Source organism: Bos grunniens, chromosome 9 (genome assembly GCF_055505025.1).
Source record: "Bos grunniens cultivar Pamir isolate PY7600 chromosome 9, Bosgru_T2T1.0, whole genome shotgun sequence".
NCBI classification, from domain to species: domain Eukaryota; kingdom Metazoa; phylum Chordata; class Mammalia; order Artiodactyla; family Bovidae; genus Bos; species Bos grunniens.
Window position 1 is genome coordinate 37,491,027 of NC_141173.1, and position 19,483 is coordinate 37,510,509.

Here is a 19,483-nt window from a genome sequence, read left to right on the forward strand (position 1 = left end):
CTTTGAAATGATCACTTTATCAGAACACCCATCAGACAAATGCCAATCTTCAGATCAATTTGGGGAACATTCCTCTTTGGTTGGGCCTCGTGAACCACACAAGAAACTGCTTCAGTACTTTATAATTGTGTTTTATGATGATAATTTTTATTATTATAAACTGTGTTACCCACTTTGATCACTCACTTTAATAATACTAACATCTTCTAGGTACCTGAAAATGTGTTCAGTTAACTTGTAAAGTATAATTTTATTCACTGTGCTTTTCAGTTCAGTTCACTTCAGTCACTCAGTCGTGTCTGACTCTTTGCAACCCCATGAATCACAGCACGCCAGGCTCCCTGTCCATCACCAACTCCCGGAGTTCCACCTATACCCATGTCCATTGAGTCGGTGATGCCATCCAACCATCTCATCCTCTGTTGTCCCCTTCTCCTGCCCTCAATCTTTCCCAGCATCAGGGTCTTTTTGAATGAGTCATCCCTTCGCATCAGGTGGCCAAAGTATTGGAGTTTCATCTTCAACATCAGTCCTTCCAATGAATATTCAGGACTGATTTCCTTTGGGATGGACAAGTTGGATATCCTTGCAGTCCAAGGGACTCTCAAGAGTCTTCTCCAACGCCATAGTTCAAAAACACCAATTCTTTGGTGCTCAGTTTTCTTTATAGTCCAACTCTGACATCCATACATGCTGCTGCTGCTAAGCGCTTCAGTCGTGTCCGACTCTGTGCGACTCCATAGAAGGCAGCCCACCAGGCTCCCTGGTCCTTTGGATTCTCCAGGCAAGAATACTGGAGTGGGTTGCTATTTCCTTCTCCAATGCATGAAAGTGAAAAGTGAAAATGAAGTAGCTCAGTCTGACTCCTAGTGATCCCATGGACTGAAGCCTACCAGGCTCCTCCATCCATGGGATTTTCCAGGCAAGAGTACTGGACTGGGTTGCCATTGCCTTCTCTGACATCCATACATGACCACTGGAGAAACCAGTGGTTTCTGGTTTTGGTTTCTGGACCTTTGTTAACAAAGTAATGTCTCTGCTTCTTAATATGCTGTCTAGGTTGGTAATAACTTTCCTTCCAAGGAGTAAGCGTCTTTTAATTCCATGGCTGCAATCACCATCTACCATGATTTTGGAGTCTAAAAAAATAGTCTGCCACTGTTTCCACTGTTTCCCCATCTAATTGCCATGAAGTGATGGGACCAGCTGCCATAATCTTAGTTTTCTGAATGTTGAGCTTTAAGCCAACTTTTTCACTCTTCTCTTTCACTTTCATCAAGAGGCTCTTTAGTTCTTCTTCACTTTCTGCTGTAAAGGTGGTGTCATCTGCATATCTGAGATTATTCATATTTCTCCCAGCAATCTTGATTCCAGCTTGTGCTTCCTCCAGCCCAGCGTTTCTCATGATGTACTCTGCATAGAAGTTAAATAAGCAAGGTAACAATAAACAGCCTTGACATACTCCTTTTCCTATTTGGAACCAGTCTGTTGTTCCATGTCCAGTTCTAATTGTTGCTTCCTGACCTGCATATAGGTTTCTCAAGAGGCAGGTCAGGTGGTCTGGTACTCCCATCTCTTTCAGAATTTTCCACAGTTTATTGTGATCCACACAGTCAAAGGCTTTGGCATAGTCAATAAAGCAGAAATAGATGTTTTTCTGGAACTCTCTTTTCCGATCATCCAGCGGATGTTGGCAATTTGATCTCTGGTTCCTCTGCCTTTTCTAAAACCAGCTTGAACATCTGGAAGTTCACGGTACATGTACTGCTGAATCCTGGCTTGGAGAATTTTGAGCATTACTTTACTAGCGTGTGAGATGAGTACAATTGTGCAGTAGTTTAAGCATTCTTTGGCATTGCCTTTCTTTGGGATTGGGATGAAAACTGACCTTTTTCAGTCCTGTGGCCACTGCTGAGTTTTCCAAATGTGCTGGCATATTGAGTGCAGCACTTTCACAGCATCATCTTTCAGGATTTGAAATAGCTCACCTGGAATTCCATTATCTCCACTAGCTTTGTTTGTAGTGAGGCTTCCTGAGGCCCACTTGACCTCACATTCCAGGATGTCTGGCTCTAGGTGAGTGTGAATGATCACACCATGATTATCTGAGTCATGAAGATCTTTTTTGTACAGTTCTTCTATGTACTCTTGCCACTTCTTTTTTTTTTTTTTTTTTTTTATTTTTTTTTTTTATCTTAAGCAATTTTACTGGAAAAGCAATTACACTTCGAGCACCAAAGCAAGAACCCCATTATCAATTCAGTAGGTCACGTCCCAAGGGGGAAGAAAAGGCGCTGAGCAGGCCTGGCTGCTGTCCACAACGTCGGGAAGTTCAGGCAGAGTGGACCGGCGTCCCGCAGTGTTTGTGCCATAAGTCGATGGCCTTGCTCACGATCGCGTCCGAGCTGTCCTGGGGGATGTTTTCCAGAAACTTCGTTATCTTCTCTGCACTGTTCAGCGCCATTACTTTTATTTTAAAGGTTAAAAGAATTTCCACAGCTACAAAAACTAGTATCTTACAGGATCCACTTACAACTTTATCCCAAATCCTCTGTAAGCTGGACTCGGGCAAGCACCCGGCAAAGCACTTCTTGAACCACAGCTCTTAGGGAAGTGTGGACACTGCACAGCAGGCCTTCAGGTGACTCAGCAGTCGGCTATCTTCCAGATTCAGGTATTGTTCAAAAGCCTTTGGCAGCTGGGGCAGAGTGTCCCGGTACTTGCTGTTCAGCTGGTTCACGAAGCATCGCGTGATCCAGTAACAGTCGACACTGTCTTCCACCATCTCTTCCATGGCCTTCGCGATGGCAAGAAATACTTCATCTTCTGGCTCCAGTGGAAACGAGGGACTTCGAGGCAACTTCCCAGACTCTAAGCGGTGCATGTAGAGATAGACTTCACTCTGAGGGGTGGCATCACTGACGAAGCGGATGACTTTCAAGGCGTGAAGGACATCAGAGTACTGCTCCTTGCGATACATCATCACCTGGACGTGCGACTCGTGGTGCGGAGGCAAGATTCCGAGTAACACCTTCCAGACCAACGCACGGTACATGGATGGGAGAGGGAACCTCTGACTGAAAGTACAAAGTTTCTCGATATCGAGACGGTCATCTTTTAGGAGAATTTCTAATGATTTCTTCTCTTCAACTCCACGAAACCCCACTTTTTCATAATATACTGAACGAAAGTTTCTCTGGGAGTCCTCAGTCATGTTTCTTAATATCTTGCCACTTCTTAATATCTTTTGGTTGTCTGTAAAATTAATACTTGTCTTCAGAGAGTATGCCACTCTTGGGATGAATTCGCTGTGGTATAGTGGAACTCCAGTATTTCAGGACATGGGTTCAGTTTCAGGTGCAATCAATTAGTAGCTATGTAATGACCTTCAACAGTTGATAGGTTCTCTGAGCCCTTCGCAAGAAAGGGATAAAAATTTGTATCTTAAAGAGTTGTTGGAACAACAGACTGGTTCCAAATAGGAAAAGGAGTACGTCAAGGCTGTTTATTGTCACTGTGCTTATTTAACTTCTATGCAGAGTACATCATGAGAAACGCTGGGCTGGAGGAAGCACAAGCTGGAATCAAGATTGCTGGGAGAAATATAAATAACCTCAGATATGCAGAGGACACCACCCTCATGGCAGAAAGTGAAGAACTAAAGGGCCTCTTGATGAAAGTGAAAGAGGAGAGTGAAAAAGTTGGCTTAAAACTCAGCATTCAGAAAACAAAGATCAAGGCATCTGGTCTCATCACTCATGGCAAATAGTGGAGAAACCGTGGAAACAGTGGCAGACTTTAATTATTTGGGCTCCAAAATCCCTGCAGATGGTGATTGCAGCCATGGAATTAAAAGACGCTTACTCCTTGGAAGAAAAGTTATGGCCAATCTAGACAGTGTATTAAAAAGCAGAAATATTACTTTGCCAACAAAGGTCTGTCTAGTCAAGGCTGTGGTTGTTTCAGTAGTCATGTATTGATGTGAGAACTGGACTATAAAGAAAGCTGAGTGCTGAAGAATTGATGCTTTTGAACTGTGGTGTTGGAGAAGACTCCTAAGAGTCCCTTGGACTTCAAGGAGATCCAACTAGTCTATCCTAAAGGAAATCAGTCCTGAATATTCACTGGAAGGACTGATGCTGAAGCTGAAACTCCAAGACTTTGGCCACCTGATGTGAAGAACTGACTGATTTGAAAAGACCCTGATGCTGGAAAAGATTAAGGGCAGGAAGAGAAGGGGACAACAGAGGATGCGATGGTTGGATGGCATCACAGACTCAATGGACATGAGTTTGAGTAAGCTCCAGGAGTTGGTAATGGACAGGGAGGCCTGGCGTGCTGCAGTCCATTGGGTCACAAAAGAGTCGGACATGACTGAGTGACTGAACTGAACTGAAAGAATTGTTAATGTATTACTGTTTTAAATTGTACTTTGTGAGAGGTTTTTTGTTGGCATCAGAATGAAAATAGGCAGGAGATAAGAGGAATGTATTGAGGTAGTACATTTAATAGTCTGGGACTTGGTAAGCACTAGATAAATGGTAAATGTGGGGATTCTGTTTCATCTTGGAATAAGGGGGAATCACAGAGCTGTTACTAAGAACTTGTTTAAATAAGGACTTGTAGTTAACCCATATCTTCACTTTTCCCTTGTGCAGAATTCCTTCAGGAATTCTGAGAGAAGCTGACTTTAGAGACTAGAGAAGGTGCTGGAAGGCAATAGAATTGGTAGTTGTCTTTTTCTTCCAGCAAGTCAGGTGCTCTCATGAGGGAGGTGAGATTGTATTTCTCAATTAATATTAATTTTAATTAGCATTTAGACTTTTACATGATTAAGCAAATACTGTATCTCCACATTTTATTTTTTTTATAACTATCTTTTCTTAATCTATGCTTTTCCTGAAATATCCTGCAAACCAGCGCTGTTTAATGTAAGTCATCATTTTGCCCTCTTCTCTGGGACGTCTCTTTATCTGAGACCTAGCTGGGAGAGACAGCAGAGAGATGCCAGAATAAACAGCAATTTGAAAAATTCGCATTAGACTTTTTTTTAATCCCACCCTTCTTATAGAAAGTACAGATAGAATAATGAGTTTTTCCGGGTTTTCTCTCTTTCTTTTTTCCCTGAGTGCTAATTAAAAATTTTGTTATCAGCAATCTCTTAATAATTTATTTATGTCCTGGGTTTTTCTTCTTATCCATATGCAAATTTAATTTCTGAAGTTTTGCTTTTTCCTCCAGTTTTGAGAAAATATTAAAAAGAGATAATTTATAACAAACTACGGTCCTTGCTGTAATTATCATCATCATCATGATTTCAAAATGTAAAATGTGTATACCAGGAGGTAGGAAGCATCATAAACTCTCTCTGGTGTAGCAGTTAATAATTTTACAATCACATAAAATTAGCTTTGGGTCCAGGCTCTGTGAGACAAGCACTGGTATCATTTCAGCAATAGAATAGATACCAAGGCATGGAAAGCTTGACCCGATTTTGCTTAGATCACTCTGAAAATAAGCAGCGAATGTGCTCCAGGGGCCTGGAAACTGAGTTTAAAAATGCCCTTTCCCTTTCAGAGCAAGAACTTTAGAACTTCATGGAAGATTGGACATCAGGTTCAAATTGTGTTCTTGCTATGCAGAGCCACCAGTATCATGTGATTCAGAGTTGATGTCTGCCCCAGAGCATCACTGCACCAGAGCATCATGTGGCAGTGGTAGCTCCCTGGAGTTACTGCATCCTCATGGAAAAATTATGGACTTTTATTAATAGATCATGTCTATCCAAGGTCAGCTTTAAAGGTTGGATTTGTGTATACAGTCCTCCCATAGTGTATGCCTAAGTTTGTATCCAGGACCAGCCTTGGATATCAAAATCCCTTGAGGCTGTAGTTCCACAGTCTGCCCTCCTGTATCTGAAGATTCCTCATCTGTGGACTCAGCCAACTGCAGATCTTAAACTTAGTGTGTGATCCCTGGTTGGTTAAATTCATGGATGGGGAACACACATGAATACCTGAGAGCCAACTGTCATTGTTGTTCAGTTGCTAAGTTGTGTTGTGACCCCATGGACTGCAGCACGCCAGGCTTCCCTGTCCATCACTATCTCCTAGAGTTTGCTCAAACTCATGTCTGTTGAGTCGATGACATCATCCAACCATCTCATCCTCTGTCATCCCCTTCTCCTCTTGCCTTCAGTCTTTCACAGCATCAGGATCTTTTACAGTATGTTGGTTTTTCCCATCAGGTAGCCAAAGTATTGGAGCTTCAGCTTCTGGTTCAGCATCAGCCCTTCCAATGAATATTCAGTGTTGATTTCCTTTAGGATTGACTGGTTTGATCTCCTTACAGTCCAAGGGACTCTCCAGTCTTCTCCAGCCCCACAGTTCGAAAGCATCAGTTCTTCAGCACTCAACCTTTATGAAGTGCAGCTCTCACATTTGAACATGACTACTTTAAAAACCATAGCTCTGACTATATGGACATTTGTCAGCAAGGTGATATCTCTGCTTTTTAATATGCTGTCTAGGTTGGCCATAGCTTTTGAGCAAGCATCTTTTAATTTTGTGGCTACAGTCACCATCTACAGAGATTTTGGAGCCCAAGAAGATAAAATCTGCCACTGTTTCCAGTTTTCCCCCATCTATTTGCCATGAATTGATGGGATTGGATGCCATCATCTTAGTTTTTTGAGTGTTGTGTTTTAAGCCATCTACTCTCTCTTTCATCTTCATCAAGAGACTCTTTGGTTTCTCTTTTCTTTCTGCCATTAAGAGTGGTATCATGTGCATATCTGAGGTTGTTGATATTTTTCTTGGCAGTCTTGATTCCAGCTTGTGATTCATCCAACCTGGCATTTCATATGATGTACTCTGCATATAAGTTAAATAAGCAGGGTGGCAATATACAGCCTTGATGTACTTCTTTCCCAACTTTGGAACCAGTCCATTGTTCATGTCCAGTTCTAATTGTTGTTTCTAGATCTGCAAACAGGTTTTTCAGAAGTCAGGCAAAGTGGTCTGGTAGTCCCATCTCTTTAAGAATTTTCCACAGTTTGTTGTGATCCACACAGTCAAAGGCTTTAGCATAGTCAATGAAGCAGAATACCTGAGAGCCAACTGTATTAATATATTCATTGTAAAGAACAGGGGTATTAGCAGACTCACACAGTTCAGCATTTTACTCTTATAAAATTTTCAGTGCTTTTGTATTAGCCTGATCTTTATAAAAACTAGAGCTATTTAGATAAATATGAAAAATAAGGAAAAGAAATGAGTGAGTAACAAAACATAGCTCTAGACTTAAGACTTTGTAACTCTGCCAGTTAGTTACCTGACCAAATAGTTTTGTATAAGGTGGGAGCTATGTTAATAAAAATACTGCACATTGCTAATTCTGTTTTTTTCCATAGAAATTTTTAATGAGAAAAGATATATGTTCGTATTGCAATTTTTAAAATGCGATAGGAGAATATAAAGTAACTGAAAAAAATTCCCTTTCACTTTTCCTTCTTTTAGGAATTCTTTACTCTCTGTTAGTTGCTTGTAATATTTCTTTTTGAGTTGTTTTCCTATTCCTTTTCATGCTCACAGACCAATATGTACATGAGTTTTACAAATGGAATGAATGAAATTATTTTCTATAATCTATTCTATTCTGTGACTTTCTAAAACTTCATATCTTCAAGAATGCCCTTAAGAGTCCATATAGAAAAACCTCATTCTTTTCAAGAGGCACATTGTGTTTCATAGTTCATATGGAAGTATTAAAATGTATTTAGTCATTCTTATTTGTGAATATTTAGGTTGTTTTAAATTTGTCTCTATAATATCATTGGCTTCCCTGGTGGCTCAGATGGTAAAGAATCTGCCTACAATGCAGAAGACCCAGGTTCGATTCCTGGGTCAGGAAGATCCCCTGGAGAAGGGAATGGCTACCCATTCCAGTATTCTTGCCTGGAAAATTCCATGGACAGAGGAGCCTGGCAGGCTACAGTCCATGGGGTTGCAAAGAGTTGGACATGACTGAGCAACATTAAAATATATATATAGATTTGTCCACATCTGTAAGTATTTCTGTAGGATGGATTGTTAGAATTAATATTGTTTATCAAAGGTTATGATTAGTTGTCATAATCCTTAACATATTGGTAGATGTTGCCAAATTGACCTATGAAAATGTTTTCCTTGTTTGTTTTCAGATGTATAGTGATAAAAATGCCTATTTCCCCATTCCATTGTCAAAACTGCATAGCACCAATTGTTTTTTTTTTTTCTTATATGATGAGAAATTACTCATAATATTAGCCACTTTTCATGTTCTTTGATCACTTTTTCTTTTGCTCATTATTATTCTTTTACCTTATTATATTGGATTGTATGTTATTGATTTGAAGGAGCCTTTTGTTCTCTACGTATTATAGCAACTAGCTCTTTCTGTTATGTGTTGCAAATATTTTCTTCCAGTCTGTCTTCTCTTTTAACTTTTTATGTTGTTTTTTCCCTTATGTCTTCTGGGTTTTCTGTCTTGTTTAGAAAGGACTTTGTTGCCTTAAAAGTACATATGTATTCTCCTGTATTTCCTTCCAATTTGCTTAAATTCAACTAGTTAATATTTGCGTAAGTTCAACTACTTAGTAACAGAATATTTGCCTAAGTTCAACTAACAGAATAAAGATTAGAATCCAAGTCTTCTGACTGGTGTTACCCCACCATAAGGCAGCTTCTTCTTCGTGCCCATTCTTGGTGCTATCTCTCTTTTTAAACCTACCTTCATGTTGAATAATGAATCTGATTGAAGGAAATATAGCATAAGCTCATAAGTCTCTGAATCTTAAGAAATGAACAGTAGACTCTTATAAGGTTAAAATTTCTCAAATTCAAGTAATACTTAGGTTGACAGAATTTTGGAATTTATTTTTAACCTAATATTTCTTTAAAGGCCTCACATAAGTGAAACCTCAGCAAAACTTCTTAAATATTTGTCTCAAACTTCATGTACAAAATAAAACTATAAAATGTCATCACATTCATAAAATTGAGAGACATTATAATTAAGCTTAGCATTTGTCTTGCATTTAGTGTTGTTGCAAAACAGAATTGTTTGATCACCGTCAACACTTGACAAAAAGATGGAGTTTTAGCAATTATCAGTACAGTGTGACTCTTATCATCAAGTGCTTTGACACTAGAATAAATCTTCAAATTTCAGTAAATAAATATGAAACTGCTGCTGCTGCTGCTGCTAAGTCGATTCAGTCATGTCCGACTCTGTGCGACCCCATAGACAGCAGCCCACCAGGCTCCGCCGTCCCTGGGATTCTCCAGGCAAGAACACTGGAGTGGGTTGCCATTTCCTTCTCCAATGCATGAAAGTGAAAAGTGAAAGTGAAGTCGCTCAGTCGTGTTTGACTCTTAGCCACCCCATGGACTGCAGCCCACCAGACTCCTCCATCCATGGGACTTTCCAGGCAAGAGTACTGGAGTGGGGTGCCATTGCCTTCTCCAGAAAATATGATACTAGGGATCTCTTATCAAAAACTTATATGGAAGTAGATTCTGACTTAATGATGCATCCTAACAGCTTCTACAGGTGGCTAGTCAAGAAGCAAGCCTGATGCATTGTGTCCCTTCATTATACAAAGATCTCCAGCACTTTCTCTAGAATAAGTAGGTGTGTATGCTAATTCCATATCATAAAAAGAAGAACACTGAAAGATTTAACTACCTTTGTATCATTTTCCCCTATTTTTAAGCACAGGACCTCAAGTAAAATGCAGTTATGCCTGTTAGATTAGAACAAATATAACAGTAAAAATTTGAAGTGTGTAGTGTAGTCAGCACATGTAAATGTTGATCCAGTCAAAAACAGATTTGGTGGTGGCTTAGTTGCTTAATTGTGTCTGATTCTTGCGAACTCATGGGGTGTAGCCCACCAGGCTCCTCTGTCCATGGAATTCTCCAGGCACGGATTGGAGTGGGTTGCCGTATCCTTCTCCAAAGAATCTTCCTGATCCAGGGATTGAACCTAGGTCTCCTGCATTGTAAGCAGATTTTTTACTGATTGAGCCACCAGGAAGCCCAAAAACAGATTTAGTAGATAATATAAATGTGACTTGTTCTAAATAAAGTTTAGGAAAGACCTTGTCTGAAGGAATCAAAGATGAGAGGAACCAGGTTGCCCAGAATGGAGGCCAGTTGAAGAAGTGAAGATCACAAAATAGAAAAAATACTGTCTTGACTCAGGAGGTACCTGAATTTCTAGTCCTTATGGAGACAGTCATCAAATACTGGAGAAGGTTGGGGTATCTTCTTGAAGCCATCTGTGAGAAGGAAGGTTCTGACATGCCTGTTTTTCAAGGGGGTTGATCTTACCTTAATAATGAGCCAGTTATGAACCTTCCATAATATCTGTTGTACAGAAGCCGAGGGAGTGTCCCACAAGTGAATGATGGGACTTAAATTAAGTATTGAATTTTAGTGAAATCCTTACATCACTCTACACAGAGGTCTCACAGGATATTCTGACTCCTGCTTTTGGTGTCTGTGGGTCTTCTCTGGTGAAATTGATAATGGGAAGTCATGGTGCAGAAGGTGATCCAGTACATTAAATACCATTTCTGCTTTGTTTTGGTGTCTTTATCTAGGTACTCTTGACAGGAAATTCATTATTTTTAAAAATGAAGTATTTCATTTTGAAATTGAAAATGTTTACAATAATTGTGTGTCAGCTTCAATATCTCTACTATGTGTTCCTTGTTCTCATTGCTGTTCATGTGAAACCCTCAAGCTCAATCAGGCAAACCTCCACTCTTTCATGAGGCAACCACACATGGAATGAGAACACTTATTACCTGATACCTGATAGACAGGAGTTACAGATAGCTCTCTCAGGATATCACTGTCCCAGCTTTTCACTGAAGAATTGATGCTTTGTTGGCTGACCCATATTTTCTCTCCTAAAGAACATTTGGAAGGGATCTTTGCCTGTGTAACTTGCCTGGTTGGCAGTTTTGTTTCTTTCCTAGCCAAGAAGCAAGGGGTTCATCAAACCAAATTTGAACCTTCAGCTCCACTTGAAAAATCATGGTGGTTGGTGTAAGAATCAGCAAAGTCTTTGAAGTTCTCTAGCATGCAAGACAAATTATAATTTGCTTCTTAGCTGAAATGTAAGTTTCCTTTTGAGTTGTTTCGTATCCTTAGCACAGAGTTCCCAGACTTCTATAACCACCATCATGGGTATTTTTATATTAAAATTATACATTTTGTTTCTTCTTTCTCTCACTAGGTATATTTCATCCTTTATTTGAATAATTAGGTCTAGAGAATACAAATTTAGTCTTGAGTTGAAGAAATTGAAGTTACACAAAAATTGAAATTATTGTGAACCATTTTATTATCATGCTGTATTTTTATATCCAGTAAAGCGCCAGCAATGGAGTTTAATCAAATATAATAGAAATTCACTAAAAATGTGAATCTTCTATAGACATTACCAATTAATGGAAATGGATATTCCATTTAAAGTTACTATAAAATATTGGCTATATTCTCTGTGGTGTATAATATATTCTTATAGCTTATTTGGTTTGTAATAGTAGTTTGTGCTTCTTAATCCTGTATCTTCCCCATCTCTCTTCTCTCTCCCCCTGGTGACCAGTTTGTTCTGTGTGAGACTGTTTCTGTTTTATTATACTCATTCATTTATTTCTTTGGATTCCACATATAGGTGATAGTGTATTATTCTTACTCTGATATATTTCATTAGGTGTGATACCCTCCAGGTCCATCTGTGTTGTTGCAGATGCAGAATTTCATTCTTCTTTATGGCTAAGTGATATTCCATTGTGCATGCGAGAGTGTGTGTATATGTGTGTGTATGTTTGTATACCGCATCTTCACTATCCATTCACCTGTTGATGCATGCTTGGGTTGCTTCCATGTCTTTGCTGTTGTGGATAATGCTGCTGTGGGCATTGGTGTGCATGTATCTTTCTGAATTAGAACTTTCTTTTTCTTCAGATATATGCCCAGGATTGGGATTGCTGGTCATATGAAAACTGCCTATTTTCAATTTTTTGAGGAGCCTTCATGCTCTTTTCCATGGGGCTGTACCAATTTGCCTTCTCACTAGCAGTATACGGGGATTCCCTTTTCTCCACATCTTTGCCAGCACTTGTTGTTTGTGGTCTTTTTATGATGTCCATTCTGACAAGCATGGGGTGACATCTTGCTGTGGTTTTTGATTTGCATTTCTCTAATGTTGGTGATATTCAGCATCTTTTCAGATGCCCATTGGTGTTTATATATCTTCTTTGGAAAAATATTTATTCAGGTTTTCTTTCAGGCACTGCTTTTTTACGGTTCTTCTTGCTCATAGCTTTTACTGTCCGGTGTGTCCCCAGGCTTTCTCTTCACTCTGCTGTTAAGTCTGTGCATCTCAAATGCCCCAAGTCAGGGAATCTTCTGGCAGGTCAGTCACTACCCATAGAGTATGTCTGTTGGACCAAGCCCTAGCACCAGATTAGCACCAGCATAGAGATTGATGGTTATCCTGGTTTAGTAGTTGTTCCAAACTCTGCCCCAAGCAAATGTGACCAAGGGATTGTTGTCATGTGATGTCTGCATTTGAGAAGCTTCTCAGTGTGTTGTGTGGACACACTTGGCACCAGTGTAACTGGCAGAAGAAAATAATCATTCCAGGAGAATGACCTTTGAGGTCACTTCTATCTCTAAGAGTCTCTGACTAATTCTAATGAGATTTAATTCTGAATGAGATTCAGTTAGTATGTGTTGGATGATTGCTGCATGCCAGGTGTTCTTCCATACACTGTCGCATTTATGTCTTGTAACAAGCTAGGGAGTTGTTTTTACCTTCATTCATTGAATCTAAGATGCTACTCGTTATAAGCCAAACCATTATTTTATGTACCATTAAGATTGAAAGAATATTACCAGTTAAATTTTGACACAATATTCTCTTATTCCTTAGCATTTGATTGAACTGCACATATCAAAACAGCTTTCTTACTTATACAGACATAGTTTCTTATTACATATCATTTGTTATGCATTGAAAAGAAAATATAGTAAAATAAATGAGTTAAGGTATCCTGGAAAAAATAAAGATGGATATTCAATAAATCAGTCAACACATATTTATTTAGTGCTTCTGAGTTTAAAGATTTTAAAGTGCTGCTATCAGACTTTTCTGTGATGACAATAGAGCTTCCTAGAACCTGGAAGTGGTGGCATTCTCACTGTACTGGATAGTGGATCATTTTTTAGTGAGAGTTAGCTAACCAACCCTCCCCTCTATCATCGATCACTAACCTCACACACTAAAACGTTGACTTCTTATTGTACTCACAGAAAATAGAACCCATGAGGTACTCATGAACTTTTAAGTTGAAGTGCCATTATTGAAATTCATGCAATGTGATATAACAGTGTGAGATCTACAACTGAAATAAATGATTACTTCTGTGAGATTAAGAAAAACTGTAAGTTAAATATGAGCATATGTGGTAAGAACTGCTTCTCTTCTAATTGCCCTGCTGTCTTTAAGTGCTTTTATGCTCTTTCTAAGCCTAGTATTGCCCTCACTGGTTGGCCTTTGGTAACTTACCCTGTGGAAGTTTTCTTCCAGAGCACAATCTTCTATACCAAGAGTTAGCAACATTTTTATGAAAAGGTTCTGATATATTAGTTTCCTAAGCTGCCACTAAACATACGACTAAACAACAGAAATTCATTTCTGTTCGTGTTTGAAAACAACAGAAATTAATTCTCTTATGGTTTCGGAAGCTCTGAGGAAGAAACTGCGTCTTTTCGAGTTTCTGGTGATTGCTGGCAAACCTTGGTGTTCCTGGGCTAGTAAATGCCTCACTCCAGTCTCAACTTCTGTCTCCACAAGATTCCTTCCTTCTGTGTATCTCTGTATCTTTTTTTCTAATAAGGACACAAGTCACTGATTTAGGGTCTCTGCCCGAGCAAGCTATTCTAATATGACTTCATCTTAATTTCATCTACTAAGACCCTATTTCCACATAAGATTGCATTGTGAGGGTTCAGGCTGACATGAATTTATGAGAGATTCTGTTTCTGTTGAACCCATTACAGAGGACCAACTTTGTTGTCACAGAAGAGCAACCATAGATAATACATAAACAAATGAGTGGGCTGTGTCCCAATAACATTTAATTTATAGACACTGAAATTTGAATTATATATAATTTACACATGTCCTGAAACATTGTTCTTTTGATTTTTAATGCAAAAATTCAAAAGACATTTTGTTGGCTATATCAAAACAGGCAGGGGGTGAGGATAGCCAAATTTGACCCACATGCCATAGTTCACCAACATCTGATATATAGTAGTGGCTAGCAGACAGAGGTGACAATAGGGTAATTTTTCTCCCTTCTGCGCTTAAACAAAAGAACCAAATTCTGAGAAAATCTGTTTGTGATTTACATCAAGCACCTTTTGTTAGATAGCTTCATGTTTCAGCAGAGAGGAAACCAGACTGATCAACAGTGATGCCTGTTTGGCAGCATCATTCCCGGTGTGCTTGCCAAAATTTTGGTGAGGATTTTGCTGTCAAGATTAAGAGGTGATGCAGGCTTAAATGAAGAACATGACCTGGAGTCTTTACGTTGAAGGATTAGAGCATTTCCCTCATGGACTCATAGTACTGTTAATGCCAAATGTTTGAGAACTGTTTGAGTATGCTTTTGAGATGATTTTAAATTAAAGGCATTTTGTGATTTAATACTACATGGCATTCTGGTGAGATGTTGTCAGTCCCTAGATACTCTTTCAAGGCCAGATATTAGATAATACTCTGCACATCTGAACAGACTTTATCTTCTAATGCTAAGAGTTGTTAAGTCATTCGGGGGCAAAAATAATCTAAACATTCGGGTTTATCATGCATATTGTTTCTAGTAAGATTTATGTAGTAAAAATGTTTTGAGGCTGTTATTAAAGATTGTGATTATCTATCTGCTTTTTCTAATTAAAAAACCAATACATGATCTTTGTAGAAATTAAACTAGTGTCTGAAATTAACAATATATAAAGTGAAAGTTTCCCATAATCCCAATTCCCAGAGAGAATTTTTGAAGAGATGTTGGTAGTTATTTTTCCAAAACTTTCCACCCCATGTTATTATGGAAAGCAAATGAAAAAATACACTGAATAGATATTTTGTATGTTTTAAAGAGAATTGGGGACAAATTTTGTGAACATAAAGACAAAGTATTATTAGATATAAATACCTAATTACACATTAAACTTATAGTATGCTGATATAAGGTATGAAAAAGTCCTATTTCCTGATCTTAAGACATACGTCTTTGGCTTTGTTTTATTTCCAAAAAGTAGAGAATGACCCAGTGTAACTAATAACTTTCATATACACATATATGATGAAATTCTGTTATTTGAACATTTATTCTGTCTTGAGTTCAGTGGATCTTTTCTCTCTACTACAGAGAGACTAAGCAGATACCCAACTTCTTTGATGACATCAACATTTTAATGAGGTTTTCCCATCCATAAAGTATATTAGCAAACATTTTATCTGGCTGGGAATTGAGAAAATCCTTTAAGCTCCAGTTTAGTGTAGGGAAGAGTTGATTTCCAGGATCTCAAGTGGATTTCAGTGTTGACTGGTGTGGTTTATGCACTAGCAGTCTGGAACAGAATGGCTGACTTACCATCATTCCTAGATGACATGGAAATCTTGTATACAAAAGTGGATAGATAATTCTCCACTTGTACACAAAAGTGGGTAGATAATCTTAACAGTATGCCTACAAGATGCCAACATACTCTTATTACTAGTGTCATATGGGCTTTGGGACCAGACAGACCTGGGCATGAATCCTAACGTTATTGTTTTTATCTATGGGGAGCAATAAGTTACTTAAACTGAGTTTTGGTTTTCTTATCTACAAAATGGGTATAAACAGTACCCACTTTGTAGGAGTGTTGTAAAGATTAGTGCTATTATGAGTAAGTGTCTTAGGAGGAGCACAAATAATTTCTTTTTTATTGCTACTATTTGAGACATCTTTAGATGATTGAGAACCCCATGAACAGTATGAAAAGGCAAAATGATAGGATACTGAAAGAGAAACTCCCCAGGTCAGTAGGTGCCCAATATGCTACTGGAGATCAGTGGAGAAATAACTCCAGAAAGAATGAAGGGATGGAGCCAAAGCAAAAAGAATACCCAGCTGTGGATGTGACTTGTGATAGAAACAAGGTCTGATGCTGTAAAGAGCAATATTGCATAGGAACCTGGAATGTCAGGTCCATGAATCAAGGCAAATTGGAAGTGGTCAAACAAGAGATGGCAAGAGTGAATGTCGACATTCTAGGAATCAGCAAACTGAAATGGACTGGAATGGGTGAATTTAACTCAGATGACCATTATATCTACTACTGTGGGCAGGAATCCCTCAGAAGAAATGGAGTAGCCATCATGGTCAACAAAAGAGTCCGAAATGCAGTACTTGGGTGCAATCTCAAAAATGACAGAATGATCTCTGTTCGTTTCCAAGGCAAACCATTCAATATCACAGTAATCCAAGTCTATGCCCCAACCAGTAATGCTGAAGAAGCTGAAGTTGAACGGTTCTATGAAGACCTACAAGACCTTTTAGAACTAACACCCCAAAAAGATGTCCTTTTCATTATAGGGGACTGGAATGCAAAAGTAGGAAGTCAAGAAACACCTGGAGTAACAGGCAAATTTGGCCTTGGAATACAGAATGAAGCAGGGCAAAGACTAATAGAGTTTTGCCAAGAAAATGCACTGGTCATAGCAAACACCTTGTTCCAACAACACAAGAGAAGACTCTATACATGGATATCACCAGATGGTCAACACCGAAATCACATTGATTATATTCTTTGCAGCCAAAGATGGAGAGGCTCTATACAGTCAGCAAAAACAAGACCAGGAGCTGACTGTGGCTCAGACCATGAACTCCTTATTGCCAAATTCAGACTTAAATTGAAGAAAGTAGGGAAAACCACTAGACCATTCAGGTATGACCTAAATCAAATCCCTTATGATTATACAGTGGAAGTGAGAAATAGATTTAAGGGCCTAGATCTGATAGATAGAGTGCCTGATGAGCTATGGACGGAGGTTCGTGACATTGTACAGAAGACAGGGATCAAGACCATCCCCATGGAAAAGAAATGCAAAAAAGTAAAATGGCTGTCTGGGGAGGCCTTACAAATAGCTGTGAAAAGAAGAGAAGCGAAAAGCAAAGGAGAAAAGGAAAGATATAAACATCTGAATGCAGAGTTCCAAAGAATAGCAAGAAGAGATAAGAAAGCCTTCTTCAGCGATCAATGCAAAGAAATAGAGGGAAACAACACAATGGGAAAGACTAGAGATCTCTTCAAGAAAATCAGAGATACCAACGGAACATTTCATGCAAAGATGGGCTCGATAAAGGACAGAAATGGTATGGACCTAACAGAAGCAGAAGATATTAAGAAGAGGTGGCAAGAATACACAGAAGAACTGTACAAAAAAGATCTTCATGACCCAGATAATCACGATGGTGTGATCACTGACTTAGAGCCAGACATCCTGGAATGTGAAGTCAAGTGGGCCTTAGAAAGCATCACTACGAACAAAGCTAGTGGAGATAAATTTGATTTTTGATGGTTGCTAATTGGGCAAGGGGTATAGTCTGTACTGTTGTAACTATGTATCCTTATTTCATTACATTATATCTCCATGTCCAGTTGAAATTATGTGTCATGTAGTTTCCCTGGTAGCTTAGACATAAAGAATCTGCCTGCATTGTGGGAGACCTGGGTTTGATCTCTGGGTTGGGAAGATCCCCTGGAGAAAGGAATGTCTACCCAATCCAGTAGAATGCCTGGAGAATTCCATGGACAGAGGAGCCTGGAGAGCTTTAGTCCATGGGATTGCAGAGTCGGACACAACTGAGTGACTAATGCTTTTTTCTTTCACTCACTCTTTTTACTAACTTTATCTATTCCCTGTTTTTTATTTTGTGGAGATGATTTACAGACTTTTTTTTTTTGGTATGTGTGTGATTAAAAAGTCCCACCATGTGTCTCTTTTCAGCGTAATCTAAATTACATCATCTTTAGAAAGCAGTTTGTTTTCAGTCTACTCCTCTAGACTTGATATCCTAACATAACCATATTTCCACATTCCTTTTTATTTTGTTGATTCCATGATTTATTATATTTCTTCTTGGTTTTTCATGGAGTTTTCACTGGGGCATGTTTATTGTGTTGCTGGGCTTGTTTATTTATTCAGAAAATCTTATAACTTTGTGGTATAATTCTGAATATGATCTGATTATAGATACTTTAGGCTTTGTTTTGTTGAAAAGGATTTCTTATTTACATTCATTAATGTGTATTAATCAGGATCATCCACAATTCAAGAATAAGAATATCTAGACAGGCTAGAGGGAACTGCTCAGAACTTTGCTATTCAAGGGGCAAGGGGAGGTGAGGAGTGGGCAAAGAGGGTGATGTAAAATGTCAGTGTCAGAGTATAGTAAAAGAAATGTCAGGGGGTCTCTGATAAAATTTTTGCAATTGGTTTTATTTTTTTTTAAGGATTTATGCTGTAAGTTTATTTGGAGAAGGCAATGGCAAGCCACTCCAGTACTCTTGCCTGGAGAATTCCATGGATGAAGGAGCCTGGTGGGCTGCAGTCCATTGGGTCGCTAAGAGTTGGACACAACTGAGCGACTTCACTTTCACTTTTCACTTTCATGCATTGGAGAAGGCAATGGCAACCCACTCCAGTGTTCTTGCCTGGAAAATCCCAGGGACGGAGAAGCCTGGTGGGCTGCCTCTATGGGGTCGCACAGAGTCGGACATGACTGATGTGACTTAGCAGCAGCAGGATGCTGAGTTCAAGAGTTTGATCCTTTTTTCAAACAGATTGCACCTCTTAAAATGCTCTTCATATCTGCCTCGTGGATTATTTTTTAAGCAGTTTGTGTCTTACTATTAACATAAAGGTGCAGCAAATCTAGACCCAAAGTATAAAGTCATCAAAGCTGGTAACCTCCACTTGTTTTCCACTGAAAATGGTGTATTCTTCCCTGGAGCCTCCTCATTGTGCCTCCTACAAACCACAGAGGTTGTGAACCTCTAGATGCTCTGTCCCAAAATAGCCTGTTGGAAGTTCTGTGAAAGGCACAGAAGCTGAAGGTGGAAGCACACCAAGCACTCCTTTCCTCACGAGTTTGTTCCCCTGTATTGCAGTTGGTTTTAAAAAACTTAACCAAACTATTGTTTACTTCCGGGTCATCTTTAGGGATTCTGAGTCTTAAAGGATTTGCTTCGTCCCAATGGCTCAGTCAGTAAAGAATCTGCCTGCTTTGCAGAAGACCTGGGTTGGATCCATGGATCAGGAAGATCCCCTAGAGAAGGGAATGGCAACCCACTCCAGTGTTGTTGCA

The 19,483-nt window shown here is 39.0% G+C and overlaps 1 long non-coding RNA gene and 1 pseudogene across 2 annotated transcripts in view; one reads left to right on the top strand and one right to left on the bottom strand.

Moving 5' to 3' along the window:
* Window positions 1-19,483, top strand: part of LOC147365807 (uncharacterized) — an 83,031-nt gene that overhangs the window by 11,513 nt on the left and 52,035 nt on the right. The gene's annotated exons all lie outside the window — the stretch shown is intronic.
* On the bottom strand, window positions 2,159-3,444 carry LOC147365808 (TBC1 domain family member 7 pseudogene; annotated as a pseudogene). The gene has a single exon (XR_015132801.1). The product of XR_015132801.1 is annotated as a TBC1 domain family member 7 pseudogene (transcript).